At 38.3% G+C, this 14,018-nt stretch overlaps 1 protein-coding gene across 2 annotated transcripts in view; it reads right to left on the bottom strand.

Annotated features, from left to right (window-relative positions):
• SMAP1 (small ArfGAP 1) overlaps positions 1 to 14,018 on the bottom strand; it is a 221,384-nt gene that overhangs the window by 27,026 nt on the left and 180,340 nt on the right. The gene's annotated exons all lie outside the window — the stretch shown is intronic.

Here is a 14,018-nt window from a genome sequence, read left to right as displayed (position 1 = left end):
ATATCAGGATACCCCCTACAATAACCTTGCGACCCCCCATAACTCCCTTTTGGGTTGGGACCCCCAGTTTGAGAAACTCTGGTGAAATCTGTAAAGTATAGGGTAAAAGTACAGGAAAGACCAGATTTCATGGTCCGTGACGTGTTTTTCATGGTCATGAATTTGGTAGGGCCCTACCTATCATGCTGATCAATATGGTTTCATTGTTTCCTTGTACTTCCCAGTCTGTCTATATTCTTCTGTTATCTTTTGTCTTGCACTCAGATTGTGAACTCTTTACGGCAGAGATTGTATTTTTGTTGTTCGTTTTAACAATGCCGAGCATAATGCAGTCCTTGTCCATGACTGTGGCTCCTGGGTGCTACAGTAACACAGATAATAAATAATGGAACAGTGTGGAATTTTGTACATTTTCCCATTCAAACTGATCTGCCTTTTCTTAAAAGGGCAATGCTGTTCACTGAAAAAGTAGGAACATGTATAAAAACCTGCTCACTTGGACTCCAAAATGGTCCAATTTTCCAGTGGGGGAGGGGTGTGCGTCAAATTTAGGATCTTTTAAAAATTGGATCACTTAAAAATTCAAAAGAAGATATGAAAACTTCCACGTTGGAAGCGTACACATAAGGAGTTGAATTTCCGGGTGCTTTCAAAATAGACACAAGACAAACATGTACCACTACGTATTTAAGGTTAGCAACATTTTTCCAATGTTACAACTGTGTTACTTATAAATCATCAGTACTATGGGAATCAAGATTCTCAACCCCAAATTTTGGTTGCATCAGTCTAAGCCCTTTTACCGGTTTCAATAAAACACCCAGGACTGGCCCATGTTAGCCTAATTAGGCTTGCGTGGCTTGGGCTTCAGGGTTATAAAACTGCAGTGTAGATGTCCAGGATTGGGCTGGAGCTTGGGCTCCGGGACCTTCTGTGGTCTGAGACTCTCCCAAAATCTATTCAGCTATATGTATAAATGGGACCCTTCAGGGTCCTCATACAAGTCCACTCAGTCCTACTTCTTGTCCAGCCAATTGCTAAGACAAACAAGTTTGTTTACATTTACAGGAGATAATGCTGCCCGCTTCTTATTTACAATGTCTCCTGAAAGTGAGAACAGACACTCGCATGGTACTGTGGTAACCAGTGTTGCAAGGTATTTACATACCAGATATTCAAAACATTCGTATGCCCCTTCCTGCTTTGACTTGTAGGCTCTAACGTTTTACACTATTTTGTTTTTGAGTGCAGTTATGTAAAAAAAAATATTCTACATTTGTAAGTTGCACTTTTACAATAAAGAGATTGCATGACAGTACTTGTATGAGGTGTTGAAAAATACCATTTCTTTTGTTTATCTTTTTTATAGTGCAAATATTTGTAATAAAAGAAATAAGTGAGCATTCTGCATGTTGTATTCTGTGTTGTAGTTGAAATCAATATATTTGAAAATGTAGAAAAATATCCAAAAATATTTATAATAAATTTAAATTGGTATTTTAGTCTAATACAGTGCAATTAAAACTGCAATTAATTGTGGCTATTTTTTTAATCCAGGTAATTTGTTTTGCATTAATGTAATGCATTAACTCTGATTAACTGACAGCCCTAACAACAACGATGAAGCATGGCTCTTTACAATACTTACATAGTTAAAGGAAAGTTTAACAGTATATTGTGATATGGAAATACTATAAACACACTTATTTACTCAAAAATGTATCAAAAGGTCAATTTATACTTTTAACTTATTAAGGAAATCATCACCAAATAAATCGAACCTTCATTGCTCCACTAAAAACTAACTTCAGGAGGAAAATAACATGCAGTGCACACCATGGTAGCTTATCAGTATTATGCCTCCCCCTCAATATTAATAATACCATAATTTATTTTAAAATATATTTATAAGTGACTCGTATTATAGTGGAGAATATGGACGGTCATTAATTTCAATCCCTTCAAGCCACACATTTATCCATAGAGGTCAATAAATTGTATTCTCTAATGTCTGAGACAAAAATGTACTGGAAACCTGGTTTTCTTTCATTACTGCTTTTCCGCTAAAACCTCTGATAATTCTGTGGCAATAATGATAAGAGGCAAACTCAGGATTATCTGTTTTGCAGTCTAGCATGTAATCTGTTAAAGCCTTAGACTTCATATTTTTAAAATATGACAGAAGTCTAAAATATACCATAAAGCAATAGTGTAGCACAATTAAGTTTCTTGTTATGAAATTGTAATTAGGTATAGAGCATTTTAATGTTGTACTCTGCATTACACAATGCTATTAACTACTCTAGGCCATATAGCGTAGAGGGACAAATTTTACTTTGAAGAGTTTCCTATCAACTTCCCATTTTAGGGAAAAGATTAACTCCTTGTAGAGCAGCAACGGGGTTTGGGCTTCCTAAACCAACAGGTATTTTGAGATCTATCCAGTTCCTGGGACACCTGTAGATGGAGGCCTGATGTCTCTGCACAGATCCATTGGCAACTCCCTTTTCTAAGCAGCATGGCTCTTTCAGAACTTATACTCCCAATTGGTCCCTGCTAGCAGGTGCTTTATGCCCCCTTTTCTGGGGTGTTTTTTTCTGGAGCTCACAAAGCTAATAGGCTGAACCATTATCTCAAGTAAAAAGAAAAGGAGTACTTGTGGCACCTTAGAGACTAACCAATTTATTTAAGCCCAAGCTTTCGTGAGCTACAGCCACTTGAGCTGTAGCTCACAAAAGCTTATGCTCAAATAAATTGGTTAGTCGCTAAGGTGCCACAAGTACTCCTTTTCTTTTTGCGAATACAGACTAACATGGCTGTTACTCTGAAACCTGTCATTATCTCAAGTGTGGAGCATAACACAGCTAAAAAACCCAAACCTTCCCAGTTATAACCTATTTCTTTCTGGCAATGGCTTTAATGAAGTTTTGGGAGTAAATAGAAAAAATTGCTGGCTAGTTTTATCACTCCTTCCCTGCATGGGTTCCACCAGGATTGGTTTCTTTCTATTCACATTAAAAGCAGAGAGGTATATAGCCCACTATTTGCTTGAAAAAGTGCAAAAGGTGACTAATGACTACCACACTATTAAGACTTTACATACAATATATGTCAAAATAGAGACCACAACAAATGACAAATGGAATCACTTAAAGAATTCCTTCCCTTTTTTTCCCACCCATTATTAAAATATTTGATGTACAGTTGATGGCAAGGTGCAAAATCAATTTTTAAAACTCCAATAATTTAGAATGCCATCTTGATTACAACACAAGATTTGTATTTTGATACAAGGAAATCAAAATACTGAGATGGCAAGCTAAGAATTTATAACAAGCCTTTCTGAGTATCATGACTAGAATCTCAAAAAGCAGTAAGAAGCAGAAGTGACCATCAGCTTACAGTAATAAACAGTATTACAGAAATAAACAGTATTTCCATTTTGAATTCATCACCTCTGTGGAGGATGCATCAGTAGCTAAGGGTAAAGTATTAGACATGGCAGTTTTCATTGCAATGGGGGTACACTCAAGGCAAAACTTTCATGCTCAGTCAGAAAAGGTAATGAACAACTTAACATCCATTTATTTTTCAAATGGTCTTTCCTAGCTGGTCCCAAAATGGATATTTATTAGCTACTAGAGTTAAAGATGATCCAACTGCTGTTCCTTCTCTTTTTGCATTTATGCTAGTACACAGATAACATTTGACTGCTGCCTGCCACATTTTACAGTAGCAGATGCTGCTGCTCCTCTCAGGTCTTATTTTAACCCTTAAACAGGATCAGAAGGCAGTACTGTACATTTAACAGTGTATTTGACATGGGGAGGGGCACCAGTGTATGTTACATCTCTCATGGATTTTACTGATTTTTTAAAAAATTTTATTGGAATTTTCTGGCCAAGAAAAAGAGATATATTTAAGAAAACGGCACCTTTTAGGGTTTTTAATTGTTTGACGCAGAATTCTTTCAGGAGTAAAGCTGCTTGCATACTTGTATCTCCAAAGATGGGCTGGAAAGTAATAAAAAAGGGCCGAGGGGGGAGAGAAAGCCATCTAGAAAATGTATATGAAGGATCATTAAAACCTTGTGAATATGCAGGCAGGAATGAAACAGACAGAAATGCGGGCTTATCAGATATACAGGGTAGGATGTTAGGATGCAGCGTTAGTCCCACATTCACTTGGGAGATAAGAATTTCAATCACACATTACATTAGGTACAAGAAAGTCTGAAGTGTTCAGAGGAAAAAACTGGTTTCTTGCTCTCCCAAAGTAAGGAGGAATTCCCCAAAGACACAAGAGCCAGGAAGTCTGTATGAGTGTTATACACTTGAGAGCTGCTTGGACATGTGACCCTGAACTGACATGCTGAAAGACAATTTTACTATACAAATATTTTCCTACTGGGTAAATAGCATGCTTGCTTAGTAACATTTAGGGCTATATTAGTTTGCCTTTTTCTCTCTCCGAAATCCACTAAAAATGGAAATTTACAATTTGTTGCCGGTGATGCTATGTCTATGCTAATATTGTCTAGTAAATACACATGCCTGTTTCCATGATTTGTAACTTTCAGTTCTAGTTCCTAATACTTGTTAAGCGCTGTAAACAAGGTACTACATTTTTAGGATTGCATCATCCTCAGGTGGTTTCAGTATTATGTTTTACCACCAACTATGACAGACTAATGCCCAGAAATGCATTGCCCGTCATGTTTGTTTAATGATCATCTCCTGCTACGTACAACAAAATTTATAATAGTCTGCTCTATTCTTGTATATCCAGATTAAAAAGGTTATATTTTTAAAGCTTGCTGTCAATAATTAACTTGCTTATATTACATGAATTTCTTAAAATGTGAAGTGAAAAACCATGACAATTACTTATCTGTCTTCACAGATCATTCATTACCAGTGCTAATACACTATGCAGTTACTTTAACATGTGCAATTATCCATATTCAATTCTGTGTTTTCTGAATGGAACATCTAACTGCTGAATGATGCATAAAATGGAAACTGAGTTTTACTTCTTCCTGCAAATTCCGCACATGGAAAAGTGATACTTCAACGTTATTTGAGAGCTGCAAAACATCTCAAAAATGAAAAGTGCCAGTATGCACTATTTTAAAAAACATCACTGTCCTTTAGGAATGACATTATCCTCACATGCTGATCCAATTAAATTTGTATTCACCCAGAAAAGATCTCAGCACAATCAATCAATCATTTTCTGTATTTTTAAAATATATTTTTCATAAAATCTGCTTGTTTCAATCTACCTAGGTTGGAATGAGTGAATACATCGAACGGAGTATAAAAGAAGACAATCAGAAGAGTGTAAGGATACTGAGCTGGTACAGTACATGATGCAAGAGGAGAAGCAGCAGGTGACTGGATATAGGCAAGGCCTAAGTACTCTACAGCAGTATTTCTCAATGACTCGTCTGTGGATCAGCACCGATCCCTGAGATCTCCCAGACACAGTATTGGAAGGTATCAAGCTGGTTCCTAGTATCAAAAAGGTTGAAAAACACTGCTGTTCTGTAGCAAGCCAAAGCTAGCTGTATGGCAAGGTCCCTGGAACCTGCAGTACTCTGACTGAAATACTGTGGCAGTTCAAACAAATTTTTAAAATTTAGTTTTAATTATTTAAATATAAAAATGAATAAAAACCAGTACAGTTGCCTCAGTCATAGTTTTTTATATTAAAATATAGGGGCGGTTTAGACTGCTGAGACAGTTGGCGATTTTGACAATTAGGGAAGCGTAGGATGTACTTTAGGACTATGTGACAAGAACACTACTACTAAAATGATCAGCATGGAAATAGTTACCCAGGCTGGTGACACTTATTTTAGAATCTTTGGATTTCAAAGTCAATAGCCCATAATCAAATATTTGGCAGTTTACAGCTCTCAGAGCTATATTTCCTCACATTTGAACAGAATTTGCAATTATATAGAGTAGACACTTAAAAAAAAGGTATGGACTTCCTCAGCTGTTATGAGTTAGCCCAATTTAACTCTTGTTAATGTAACATTTCTGTGCTTTTATGGGGAATAAACTTTGAAAGACTGAACTACTATTATTGCATTACAATGCTCTGAAACTACGAAGAGCTGCTACATCATTGTATCAGTTTTAATTCTATTTTACTAATAAGTGGAAAATATAATCAGGTAGAGGGCTTTTTTTGGTATCACAGTTGTATCTGTACTATGAAAGGGAAGTTACGTTCCTTAATGTAACTGGAATTCCCCGAGATGTGTGATCCCTATGCGTATTCCACTGTGGGTATGGAACTCCAGTAACAATAAAGTACGTAATTTCCCTTTCTTCTTCATGTGCTGGTCCCTGTGTGTATTCCACCATGGGTTACTAGCAAGCAGCACCCAGAGGAGGAGGGAGGAAGGATGCAGATGGTATAGCTGCTTGTAGATCTGCTGCCCCAAATGATGCAACAGTGGAGGAGTCCCGAATCAAGGCATAATGTCTCGTGAATGTGTGGATGGAATTCCATATATCCGCCTTGCAAATATCAAGCAGAGGCACCTCTTGAAGTGATGCTACTGTGCCCTTGTAAAGTGAGCCTTAATCCCATGCAGGGAAGGAAGCTGTGCTGATAGCAGAGTAGGATATAGCCAGAGGTCCACTTAGAAATTCTCTAAAAGGCTATAGCTTGTTCTCATACTTGTTCTGCTATGGAACAATCAGTCAAGGTACCTTTCTGATCTGTTTCATTTTCTGCAAGTAAAATGCCAACGCTCATCTTATGTTGGGGGAATTAAGTCTCCTTTCCTTGCTAGAGGCATGGGGCTTCAAGAAAAATTCAGGTAAGTGGATTGACTGGATTATGTGAAATTCCAAAACTATTTTAGGAATGAATTTTGGGTATAATCATAGCAAGACCATATCCTTATGAAATATAGGGCATGTCTACACTACAAAATTAAGTTGACCTAACTTATGTCGGCATACAGCCGTTGCAGTAATTACACTGCTTGTGCATGTCTATACTTTGCTCCTTGTGTTGGCGGTGTGCATCCTCATCAGAAGTGACTGACAGTACAATCGGTACAAACTGGGGTATTATGGGACAGCTTTGAAAACCAGTAAGTGTTAATGTAAACAATGCAGTGTCTACATTGACACTGCGTTGACCTATCTACATTTACGATGACTCTCATGGAAGTGGAGTTATTAAAGGCAGTGTAATGGGGCAGTTACATCAGCGGGAGCAAAATTTTAGTGGAGACACTTTCACAGTTAAGTTGATGCAAGGAAGCTTACGTCAACCTAACTCTGTAGTTTAGCCCAGGCCATAGGGTACGGATTATTGGCCGTTAGTGTTCCAAGTTCACCTACTCTTCTGGCTGAGATGATGGCAACAAGGAAGGAGACCTACAGAGAGACAGAATATGTAGCTAGAAGTTTTGAAGGATGGCTTAATGACTATGGAGAGCAATAAATTAAGATCCCAGTGAGGAGCCGATTTCTGTACTAGCAAAAAGGTTTTGATCAGGCTCTTCAAAAACCTGACTGTTACTGATTGGATGAAGACCAAGTAACCATCCATTGGAGGGTGAAACACAGTAACTGTCACCAGATAAACATGTAGCAAGCTAAGGGAAAGACCTCTAATCTTTTGGGTAAGAAGACAGTCCACAAAGTGGAAGTATCCACCATCTCTGAAGATCTGTAGTACTGCAAGCCCTGATAGAGAAATGCTTCCACTTGACTAAATTTTCTGGTGGAGACATTCCTGCTATTGTTAAGGATGACTTGTATGGATTCAGAGCAGGAGTGCTTTAGACATGATGTCCATCCAAATAGCAAGCCAGGCAATGAAGAGCATCTGGTGTGGGATGCCTGACCCCTGCCATCTTTCAAGGTCAAGAGATCAAGAAAGGTTTGAATGCTTATAAGTGGATGGGATGACATTTGCAGGAAGCTCTGAAACCAAAACTGGGCCGTCTAGGGGCAATGAGGATGACTTGTGCCCTGGCTAGTCGAATTTTCTGTAGAACTTGAGATAGTAGTGGGATGGGAGGGAAGGCATAACTGAAATGATCTGTCCAAGGCAAGAGGAGAGCATTGCCCGAGAGTGATGACTTTGGGCTCCCCAGAAATAGTATATTTTGCACATCCTCAGGCAAACAGGTCACAACTGGAGGTTCCCCACTGAGTGAAGATGCTCTTTACTACTGAATCATGCAACTCCCACTCATGATTGGTGGCAAAATGCTGGCTGAGATTATCTGCCAGTGATTTCCATAAACTGACTGCTTCCATATAGAGGGGGACAGAGCATGCTCCTCCCTGCTTGTTTATAAGGAAGACAGTAGTTGTGTTGTCTGACATTATCAGAATATGCTCAGATTGCATGACGAGTAGAAATGCTTTGCAAGCTTTGTGTATTGCTTTATTCCAGAAGATTGATGTGCAGTGCGATTGTCCATGTGGGCTCCCCAACCTATCAGGGAGACATCTGTAACGATTGTTTTCTCAGGCGTTGGGGATACAAAAGGAACTTACACGCATACATGTCCAGGGTCTCTCCACCATGCCAGAGAGGCCCTCACCTTGGAAGGAACGGTCATTACTGTAATCATGCTGTGCACACTCAGTGTATATTCTGTTTGGAGCCAAGCTTGCAGGCAACAAATCTGGAGTCTGGCAAATGGTGTTACATAAGTACTTGGTGCCATATGGCACAGGAGGGCAAGGTACATCTGAATTTATGTTCAAGGGTTGAATGTAACCGGGTCTATAAGAGTGCCTATAGAGTGAAATCCACTCCTGGGGTGGTAGTTCCTCACCTTGACTGAATCCAGTGTCGCTCCTATAAATTCTATGGTTTTGGTCCAAATCAAGGTAGATGTTTCCATGTTTACAGAGATTCCTAGGGATGCTAACAGGAGGAGTAGGAACAAAGCTGATGCTAAAACATCCAGACAAGAACGACCAGTTAGAAGCCAATCATTAAAGTGCAGGAAGACCGTGAAGCTGTCTTGCCTGACTTGAGTTGCTACTGAGAATGCTTTTATGAAGACTCTCAGAGCTGTAGTGAGCCCAATGGAAGTACACTGTACTGGCAGTGGTGGAGCAAATGTGAGGCATCGTCTGTGAGAGAAGTGAATATTCACATGAAAGTGTGCTTCTTCATGGTGAGAACCGTGAACCACATGCCTTTTTCTAGAGAAGGTATTGTCAACGCTGATGTGGCGTTTCAGTTTTCAAATAAAAACATTCATTCAGTTGATGCAGTAGTAGTCAGTTAAGATGTTACAGTTAGTAACAGGCCTATACCTAATCTGGCTAGAAAACTGGATGAGGTTTGTCAGAAACAATTAAAATACATGTTCACAAATGCAAGGAGCATGGGCAATAAAATGGAATAAACTAGAACTACTGGTGCAGGTCGTGAAACAGGATATTATGGAGATTACAGAAACGGGGGAATACAGGTAATGTTATTTAGGAGAGAGAGGGGAAAAAGATAAAGGTAGTGGGGTAGCATTGTACATCAATGATATGGTAAACTGTAAAAAAAAATAAAAAAGTGATAAGGACATAGGAGAATCTGTTTGGGTCAAAATCACTCAGGGGAAGGATTGTAAAAGATTTGACTGGGAAGGTGTTAGGAGTCTGCTATAGGCCCTGTAGGGTTAGACTCTGCTATGCATATAGATCTCTAATATTACAGAGATAAATACTACTGGGAATTGTGTCATAACGGGAGACTTTACCAGCCCAGATATAGATTGGAGAATAAATGCTACTAATACTGGTGGGACTCAGTTAGCCCTGGATGTGACAGACTACAGGTTTCTTCATCAAATTATCACTGAACTAACAAGAGGCAATGCAATTTAAAACTTGGTTTTAATAAGTAGTGAGGACATCATAGAAGAGCTGGTCATAGGAAATAACCTTGGATTATGTGGTTATGAATTGACGCCGTTTAAATTAAATGGAAAGATAATCAAAACCAGGTCATTAACTATGTTTTTTGATTCAAAGGGGTACACAGTGGGAAATTAAGGGAACCAGTTAAAAGAAGTCAATTGGACTGAAGAGCACAAGGACTTAAAAGTGGAAGAGGCTTGGAATTTCTTTAAATTAGCTATACAAAAATTATCTGCAATATGCAGATTCCCCAAGAAAGGGGAAAAAACTTGTCGGAAAAGACCCGGACCCAACTCAATGAATAGCCACCTCAAAAAGGTTATTGGGAGTAAGCAGAGAGCCTATAGGAAAGGCTACATTTATGTCAAGGAGGTCACCTCCATGACATTCTCTGCTTCAGCCCCAGGGGCTGCAGGACTCTGGAGCTGACAGCCACTGGGGCCGTGGCAGGGTTCCAGCAACAAGTGACAGGGGGCCCCCTAAGAAGTTCCAGCAACAGGGGGACAGACTCCTGAGGGAGCCCTCTTCAGGGTTCCAGCAATGGGCAGCAGCCTTGCACAGGGGGAAGGGGATGCCTTGGTTGAGCAGCTGGGGGTGTCCCATTTTCTTTTTGGGAAATATGGTTACCCTGCAGCTTCCAGCCGCCGTAGGCGGAGAGGGAACCCCACAGCTCCCAGCCACCACAGTGGTGCGGGAAACCATGGAGTCAAAGTAGCAAAAATCACAAACAGGCACAGCGTCCGTGAATTTTTGTTTATTGCCCGTGACTGGTCCATGATTTTTACTAAAAATAACCATTACAAAAATCTTAGTCTTACCTATAAGCAATAGAAAAAGGGACTGATTAGCAAAGAAAACTACATTGTGGAGGTTGGAAAATGTTGGAATAAAGCAAGAATTTCTAAAAGTCAAGCTGAATTAGCTCTTGCCATGGAAATTAAAACAAACAACAGTTTTTAGTTATAAAAACAAAAAGAGAATAAGGAAGGGTGTGGTTGGGCCACTATGGGGAGAAGATTAAAAATCATTTAGGTATGCCCCCAAAACTAAATAGTTTGCTTTGGTTTTCAGTAAGGATGATAATATGGAACATGGGCATGAAGGCCAATCAAAACACCATACAGAAATGGAAATCACCAGGGTGGAAGAAAAACTCAGAGCATCATGTGCTCAAATCGAGTGGCCAGATAATGTCCATCCCAGAATACTGAAAGAACTCGCATACGATATTGCTAGTCCAGTAGCAACAAATTTCACTAAATCTATCAAGTCATAATACTGTATGACTGGAAAATAGCTAATGTTGTACTACATTTAAGAAAGGGGAAAATGACCTGAGCAATTGCAGACCTGCTAGTCTAACCTCAGTAGTATTCAAGACTTTGAAACAAATTGTGAAGGATATAATAATTAAATTAATGGAGGCAAATGGAAAAGAGGAGGTAATGAAACAAGGATTTACCAATGATAGATCATGCCAGACTAACCCAATTTCCTTCTTTGAGAAAATAACTGATTTTTTTAGGTAAGGAAAATGTAGTAGATCTAATGTACCTGGACTTCAGAAAAGTATCTGACACAGTTCCACATGGGAAATGAGTTCAAGATGATGGGGATTAGTACAAAAATTGTAAGGTGGGTAAGGAACTGGTTTAATTGGAGACAGTAACAGATTGTGCTGAAAGGTGAATTATCGGACTGGAGGGAGGTAACTAGTGGAGTTCCTCAAGTATCAGTCTTGGGACCAATCTTATTCAATATTTTTATTAACGACTTTGGCATAAAAAGTAGGAGTGTGCTAATCAAATTTGCTGTTGATACAAAGTCGGGAAGCCCCCTCAATATAGAGGAGGATTGGATTATTATACAGGAAGATTTGGATGACCTTGAAGACTGGAGTAACAGACGTGATAAAATTCAATAGGACAAAGTCTAAGGTCATGGACTTAGGATCTAATAATAAGAGCTTCTGGTACAAGCTAGGGTCTCATCTGTTGGAAGCAACAGATGAGGGGGAAGATGTGGGTGCATGTAATGCAGCTGCAAAAAAGAAATGTGGTCTTAGCATGTATCAGGCAAGGCATCTCCAGTAGAAATAGAGATGTATTAATGTTATTTTACAAAGCACTGCACAGTCAGGATCACTTCCATCTAAGCTATCACTAAGTTTTCAGTTCTGTGATCAATTCCTCTTTGTCAAGATGAAGTCTAATATAGAATGTTGCCATTTTGGATGCAAACAGAAAACAGCAAGTCTTAACACTTTTTTTTTTTTAAAAAAAAAAGGTAAGTGTAATTTTCAAATACATCATTACACACTGAGTCAACAAAGTAATCACAATGCTACCTAAAAACGTCCTCAGATGTGGTTATCCCTCTAAGCCCTTCACTTTCTCCATTCCCTTTTGGTGACAAATGCTGGTCTTAAATTTTAACTAGCAAAAACAACAAACTCGGGAACTGGATTCTCCCTCTCTTTAGCAAGGAGAGGGAATAAAACCGTGTAAGTCACAAATAAAGGTGTTGCTAAAAGCAAAACCTCAGCAGCAATTTCCTTAAGGCATGCTCCTTTCTTCCTCCTGTACCTAACAGGATATATTGCTCACCTCAAATCTACCTCCTCCTTCCTGAAGAGACAGCTCAGTCCAGAACATCATACACTTCTCCCAATTTAACTGTTTTTATATATATATATATATATATATATATATATATATATATTATAATAAAGTTATATCCCATGTATTTGCAGAATAAGGGACTTATACCCACCCCCCAACAAGTTTTAATTTACTGTTTTTACTTAAGCAATAAAATGATAGCTATACAAAACTCTAGCGAAGGGTGCCAAGAGGGAGAGAATGGCTTTCTGAAACAGCAGAGCAAAACTTAAGAAAAAAACCTTTAAATAACTAATGTATATATTTATCTTTAATATTTTAATTATAGGCAAATAATTCAACTGATTGTCTTTTCTCAATACGGTTTTATAGGCTTTTTTTTTTTCTTTTTAGAAAAAATGTGTAGGCCTTACATCAGGCTGTTTTAGAGTCCTAATTTGTGTACAGAATGATATATTATGACTTTTCCTTTCAGCTCATGCCTGAAAAGGCATAATAGGTATGACAATCTCAGAAGCACATACTGATCACATTTTAGCTCGATTAGGTTGCTCGTCTGGTTTCGACTCACAAAAAGCAATGAAATTCACAATTAATTTTTACTCCCGTCACAGTTAATACCATATGAGCCACAATGGCTCAACTGAGCACAGTAAATGACAGCAAAAAGATTAAGTTCTGAGCCTCTTCTCAAGGAGGACTAGTTTTCTAGCAACTTTGAATTGTCTCGTTTATGTAGGTTTACATCAAATCCATAACCTTTTAATATTCTGTGTGTTAAATAAGGTTTGATGGCCTGTTATAGTAGACAAGTTTGGTTATACAGAACTAGCATTTAAAATATTCTAACTGAATTACAGTAGTTAACAGTATATTTTATATCCCATAGAAAATACCATTAAATTTAAGATGTTAGTGTGAATTCTAAATCATATCCAAATAAACCAGCTAGCCTGAATAGGAAACATCAGGCAATAAAAGAGATATTGATAGCTTTACTGCAATACTCTTCACAGCTCTAATCTGACTAAAGCATGAAAAGATTGTCTTCTGTTCTCCATATGCTATAGCATTAAAGGCATAAAGTTATACATACTAAGAAATAACTAAAGAATTCTTAGTACCTTTTTCTGCTTCCACTATTAACCTCCCATGCACCCACCCAAAGCAAAAACAGATTTACAATAATACTAGAAAGATCAGACATGGCTTTTAAAATATGGTGTGTTTCGTCATTTTTTGAGGAGTGAGGAAAAAAAGAAGTATGAAGAACATGACAATATCTGTAGATAAGAAATATTTATCCTATGCAATGTCTAAGTCAAAGCTAGTTCAAGACAAGTACATGGTCATCTGCCAGCCAGGAAAAAAAAAAAGCATATTCAATTAAAATGAACAAGTCCCACTGTTGTCATGAGACACTACAAAATACTGAAGATACTGAGCTGACATGAAAATATGAGGGTTGGCTGCATTCAACAGA

Source organism: Lepidochelys olivacea, assembly GCF_965140295.1.
Source record: "Lepidochelys olivacea isolate rLepOli2 genome assembly, chromosome: 3".
NCBI lineage: Eukaryota > Metazoa > Chordata > Testudines > Cheloniidae > Lepidochelys > Lepidochelys olivacea.
This window is presented reverse-complemented; position numbering and strand designations above follow the sequence as displayed.